Raw genomic sequence first — 6390 nt, forward strand, 5'->3', positions numbered from 1 at the left:
ATGCAGGGGACACGGGTTCGTGCCCCGGTCCAGGAAGATCCCACATGCCGCAGAGTGGCTAGGCCCGTGAACCATGGCCGCTGAGCCTGTGAGTCCGGAGCCTGTGCTCTGCAACGGGAGAGGCCACAACAGTGAGAGACCCATGTACTGCAAAAAAAAAAAAAAGAAAAAAGAAAAAAAAATTACATTCATCAGTAGATTATATTTTATTTGATTATTCCCCTATTACTGGACATTTAGGTGACTCCCAATTTTTCTGTGCTTTGAATATTTTAATGCATATAGCTTTTTTCTTCTTTGTAATCCTCTTCCTAGGACAAGTTCCCAGGGGTGAGATTACTAGCTCAAAGAGCATAAATGTTTTTATAGAGCTTGATTTCCCGATTTCCCAAAGGACTGCACAGTTTTCAACACCACAGTGACATGCGAGTGTTCCAGTTCCCTTGCAGCCCCAGCATTGGACTTGATTAGAAATCTTTTTGGATGGCTTAAACATTAACTTATTAATTCCTTTCTTTGATTACTCATAGGATTGAATACTTTCCCATATGTTTACTATTTGCACTTTCTCTTGGGTGAACTCTCTGTTCATATCCTCCTCCAGTTGGTATCTTAGTGGTATTCTTATCTATCTAAATGTACTTTTATTTAACATACATGTTAACCCTTTGTCATATTTTTTTTTCAGTATGCGGGCCTCTCCCGTTGCGGAGCACAGGCTCCAGACGCGCAGGCCCAGCAGCCATGGCTCACGGGCCCAGCCACTCCGCGGCATGTGGGATCCTCCCGGACCGGGGCACGAACCCGTGTCCCCTGCATCGGCAGGCGGACCCTCAACCACTGCGCCACCAGGGAAGCCTCCTTTGTCATATTTGATATAACTATTTCTTCCATTTATTGTAATACTTTTAACTTTAGTTTCTTATTTTATCCCCTTGCTTTAAAGTTTCTCTCTTCCTACTTTACTCTCTCTTATTACTTATTCTTTTTCTCTTTTACTGCCTAAGTAAACAGAGTTCCAAGATGTGTCATAGTCATAGCATTTGGGGATTATTTAATCCCCTCCCCTCCTCTGAGCCTTGACTTTTCTCTTGGAGAGAACATACATGCATGTGAATACAATTCAGTTGACTCATAGTCCTTGAGAGTATCTCAGAAATCTTCTAGGGCCGGGGCACCCCATCACTTTACAAAGGAGGAAACAGGCCCAGAGATATGACTTGCCCATAATTTAGTAATTTAGGGGCAGAGCAGAGACGAGGCTCCAGGACCCCTGAATTCCAGAGCTCCTTCCATTACACCAGGCCAACTCAGTTCTATGTCTGACCTTTCTCCCAAGCTCCACCTCTATGTCTTCAGTTGCCCACTAGATAGTTTCACTGGATCTTCCATTGTTACTTCCAACTGAAAATGTCAAAAACTAAACTCCCTGAACCAGTTTCCCTACCTGTCTTGCTCATTTGTGTTCATGGCATCTTCTTTTCTCAAGTCACTTAGGCTTGAAAACACTCAGGCAACTTTGACTCTTTGCCTTCCCTATTTCACAAGATTCTGACATTTCTTCCTTCATCATGTCAATTACAATTGGCCTTCCTTTATGGTCCCAGTGCTACCATTCTAATACTGGCTCTTGTCACCTTCTCCCTGACTGACTGTCACTGCCTCCCAACTGGTCTTCCTTGCCACCAGTCTTTCCTAGCACGATATATACAGTGCATATTGCCAGATTAATCGGCCCCAAAACTGCTTTCAGTTTCACTCTCTCACTCAAAACTCTTTCATGGTTCCCCATTGTCTACAAGACATGCTGAAATCCTTTTGTCAGAAATTCAAGAGCACTAATGCATATGCCTCCCCATCATTAGCCTCACTTCTGCTCTTTAAATTTAAATCCCTCTTGCCAGGTGGATGAGAAGTTGATCTGTGAACTTAGTTCTCATTTCTCCATTCTTTAGTCAAAGCTTGTGCTGTGTCCAAAAAAAAAAAAAGAAGAAATTCAAGAGCGCTTTTTCAGTTTTATTTTCCATTCCTCCCCAGTACAAATCTCTCTTCTCCAGCTACTTTGATCTCCTCATTATTTTTCCAAATAAGACTTCCGCTTTCTCACCTCTCCACCTTTATTCTTCCTTTCCCATACTCTAGAATGCCCTCCCTTTATTTTCCCACTGTCTTTTTCCTACCCAGTGTCAAAGGCCAGGCTTAAGTCCCACTTCCTCTTTGAGGCCTTCTCTGCTGACTCTTACCCACAGTGACAGTGACCTTCCTGGTCACTCCTACAGTAATTATTATCTATATCAGTCATTTGACACTTTTATTTTCTTTTGATATTGCTTATACTATTATCCTGAATTGTTATTTAAGTTTTTATGTGTCTTTGTTTTGAGTTCCTACCTGTAAACCCCTTGAGTTACTGTGATAGAGAGGAAAGAGCATAGAACTGAAAATCAGAAGAACGAACTTGGAGCCCTAGTTATCAAGGTGGGGCTCAGGTATGTCACTTGGGTGAGTCACTCAGACTCTGAGCCACAGTTTCATCATCTGTAAAATGAAGATCATAATCTCAGCTTTAGGTACTCCAGATTGTGGCAAGACTCTGCAAATCTAGACAGCTAAGCAAATATAAATATTTGTTATTTTATCATCCCATTTGCTTAATAAATGGTGCTTAATAAGTATTTTCTGAATAATTACATGTCAGTAATTCAGCTTAATGTTTCTTCTCCTGGGAATATTTCCATGTTAAGAGGCCACAGAGCTCAAGGAGCCTAAAGATCTAGGGGTACTTCAGGAGCAGTGGAGGCTGGGAGGGCATTGGAAAGATATTTTGAAGGAAAGTAGGCCTGTCCAGCATATCTCACATCCTACTACACTGGCTACTCACTGCTTGGCTTACCTGTAAGGGTAACCTGGATGTGAAGTGAAGGAGATGGTACATCTGAGCTTCTGCTTTCCCCACATTTTCTACTACTGCATCCCACAATCCATAACTGGTTATGCTAAATGCTTCACCTGAGACCTCTGTTCTCTTTCATTCATGTGATGAAAGCGAGTGTTTTGGTGAAGGAGGTGATGAGGAGTAGTAGAGAGAATAGCAGTTTTAGTCATATAACCAGATGTGGCTTTGAATCCTTGATCTGCTACTCACTAGCTGCATGATTTTGTACACGTTATTTAATCTCTCTGAGCTTCAGTTTCCTCATTGATAAACTGGAGATAGTAATACCTATTTGGCAGGGCTGTTGTGAAGTGTCAATGGAGTAATGGATGAAAAAACATCAGTTATAGTTCCTGTGGGTGGAAACCCCTTCTCAAAAGTTCTCAACTTTAGTGTAGCTGGACAAGGAACCAGAATTCTACATTTGGATTTGGTGCTGCTTAGAAGTGATAGTTAAGTACTAGCAAGGTAGTGAGAGCCCAGTAGCAATGTTGGACCCTGAAGTCTGTCTAGCCTACACTGAGATTTCTCTGGGATGCTCATTTTCCTTATGGACAGCCCTAGTCATCTGGCATCAATGCTTAGTATCTGGGGAACTGTGAGAGACGCTGGGGAAGAGACACTTACGGAAATGGGAAAATAGTCCCTGATGTGGGTCCAGGCACACCAGTTCCTTACCCAGGCTGATCGCCTGCCACCTGAGATAGAAATATCTGTAGGGGATGGTGTCTGTGTGTGCCAAGCCCACCCCTCCCGCTCACCCAGTGCTTCCCTAGCAGCCTGGAGGGATCGTGGCTCTGCTAGGGAAAAGGAAGAGACCCCAGGATGGTCCTGGCTGGCCTAGCTCCTGTGGCTCTGAGAATTTGGATGAGAGGCCTGTGGCATGGTAAGTGGGACTGCCTGGTTACAGGTTGAGGTGGAACATTCTTCAGTCCTGTTCTTTCTAGGTCCATGAATCTTACCTTGCTCTGGGGTCTTCCAGTCCAGGAAAAACCAGGCAAAGTAAAGGGCTGGTAGTGGCCACTAGGATGTAAACAGCAGGTAAAGGGACAATGGTTGCAAGATCCAAACTGATGAGGGAGCAGATCAGACCAAATTTGTGCTGCCAGCCGAACTTGACCATGTCCAGCCCTATTAAGAGTCCTCCAAACTCTCCAAATGCCCTGGTCCTGGCCTTCTGCACAATCCAGCCTGTCCATCAGCCATGTCCACTTGTCCTTCAAACTTTCCCTCTATCATTTACCATACATTCCAGATCTATTTCTCTGCTTACCTGTCATCCCCGTCCACCTGCCCGCTCACCACCCCACTACTCCTGCTCCCTGCCTGCTACCAGCTTTTCCCCCACTGCTTGCATTCATCCACCATCTTTTCCCTCTTGTCTCCTGTCTCCCTCCGTATTCATCATCCTTGAACTCTTGTTAAAACACTAGCTCACCCTCCCTTGTCCATATACTCTCTATATCTCCCCATACTCCGTGCATACAGCATCTGCAGCCTTCTACTGTTCCCCGTACACCATTCTTATACCCTTGCCCATTCACCATTCCTTCCATTATCTCTGTCTCCCCTCATCCCCACCTTGCTACTACCACTCCCTTCCCAGAATGGAAAATTCTATGGTTCAAACACAGGCGATACTTCTCTAAGTCTGTAATGCTAATGCTTCCTCTGCCCCACTCCCCATGCTTCCTTAAGATTTTGGACAGATCACACTTATTCCATGGCCCTCATTTCTCCTCTCCAGATAGTGAGGGTTAGGAAGTGGCTGAAACTAGCTAGATCTACTCATAAGCAACATGACCCTGTTCCACCTCCCACCTCCACCTGTCCTTTCTGCCCCTGAGACTCTATGTCTTCCTTCTCCAGGGCACTCAGGGAACTTGAGACTCCTTGGCTTTACTCTGTAGTACCAACTGAGATGATCAAAGGCCAGAGATGAGACTTCCCATGAACACAAAAGTCACCCCAGATCTGGTCCTGGCCTCTGACTCTGGCTTCTTGCCATGCTGTCTTGAATCAGTACATACATATGGCAAGGTCGCTCAGGGGCCAGTGCAGAAATACCAGACTCTGGAAGTGCTTAAGCTGCTTGAAACAAGGCATGATGCCCAGGAGCCTGAAGGAGATGAAGATCCCAGAATGGTGTTCCAACCAAAGGTACCACTAGCCTCTGGAAGCTCGCCAATATTGAATGCATATAGTTATGAGGATTTTCATCTCCCTGTCCCATCCTTGTCCAGCCCCACATCTACCACCCACTGAAGGGGGCAGGCTCTGGAGTGGCAAGGACTGCCCCATTAGGTCTGAGTCCTGGGCCTTGCCCATTTGCCCTTTGATTCCCTTTCCTGGTATTACTAGAACATAATGATGAAGAAAAGGTGAGAAGGGCTGCTATCCGGTCCTAGTGACGCAGAGGTCCAGAGAAGGGAAACACCCCTCACATCACAGGCCACTCTGAGACTGCTGGGGTTGTGACCTCTGGGAGATGGCTGGTGGGAAGGGAGCGCTGTGGGTTTCTGGAGGGGGGGCACCTGGTATTAGATATCTGTTGCGACCGTTGCCCTGAGGCAGCCTGGTTCGAGGCTGTCCCCCTCTTTTAATTTTCTATTATAAAAATTTGCCCCCGCACACAAAACTAGAGAACGCAAGAAATTTTCATTTTTGTGTTCATGTTTTATGTTCATCTTCAACAACTATTAACATTTTGCCATACTTGTTTCATATATCTCCCAGCTCTTTTTTTTCCCCCTTGAAGTATTTTAAAGCAATTCTAAGACATCATGTCATTTCACCCCTAAATTTCACTATGCATCTACAAAAATTTGGATGTTTTCTTTGATAATAACAATGCCATTATCACCCTTAACAAAATTAATACTCCTCTAATAATATCTAATATCCAGTCCATATACAAATGTCTTTTTATACTTGTTGGCCAAAAAGTTCCTTCAGTCTTTAAGTAAAAATAAAAGACACATTTTTCATTTTCACCAAGAACTTTATTGAACAACGTATTCACCGTTTTGTTCCACTACCTTCTGCCATTTTTCAGGCAACTTCATAATTCCATCTTCCCCAAACTTTTTATCTTTTTGAGCAATGAACTGTTCCAGGTGCCTTTTACAGTCTTCCAGGGAATTGAAATTTTTTCCATTAAGAGAATTTTGTAAAGACTGAAATAACTGGAAATCCGAAGTTGCAATGTCTGGTGAATACGGCGGATGAATCAGAACTTCCCAGCCAAGCTGTAACAGTTTTTGCCTGGTCATCAAAGAAACATGCAGTCTTGGGGTATCCTGATGGAATATTATGCATTTCCTGTTGACTAATTCCAGACGCTTTTTGTTGAATACTGCTTTCAGTTGGTCTAATTGGGAGCCGTACTTGTTGGAATTAATCATTGGTTTTCTGGAAGGAGCTCATAATAGAGGACTCCCTTCCAATCCCACCAT

The sequence above is a fragment of the Mesoplodon densirostris genome, chromosome X, assembly GCF_025265405.1.
Source record: "Mesoplodon densirostris isolate mMesDen1 chromosome X, mMesDen1 primary haplotype, whole genome shotgun sequence".
NCBI lineage: Eukaryota > Metazoa > Chordata > Mammalia > Artiodactyla > Ziphiidae > Mesoplodon > Mesoplodon densirostris.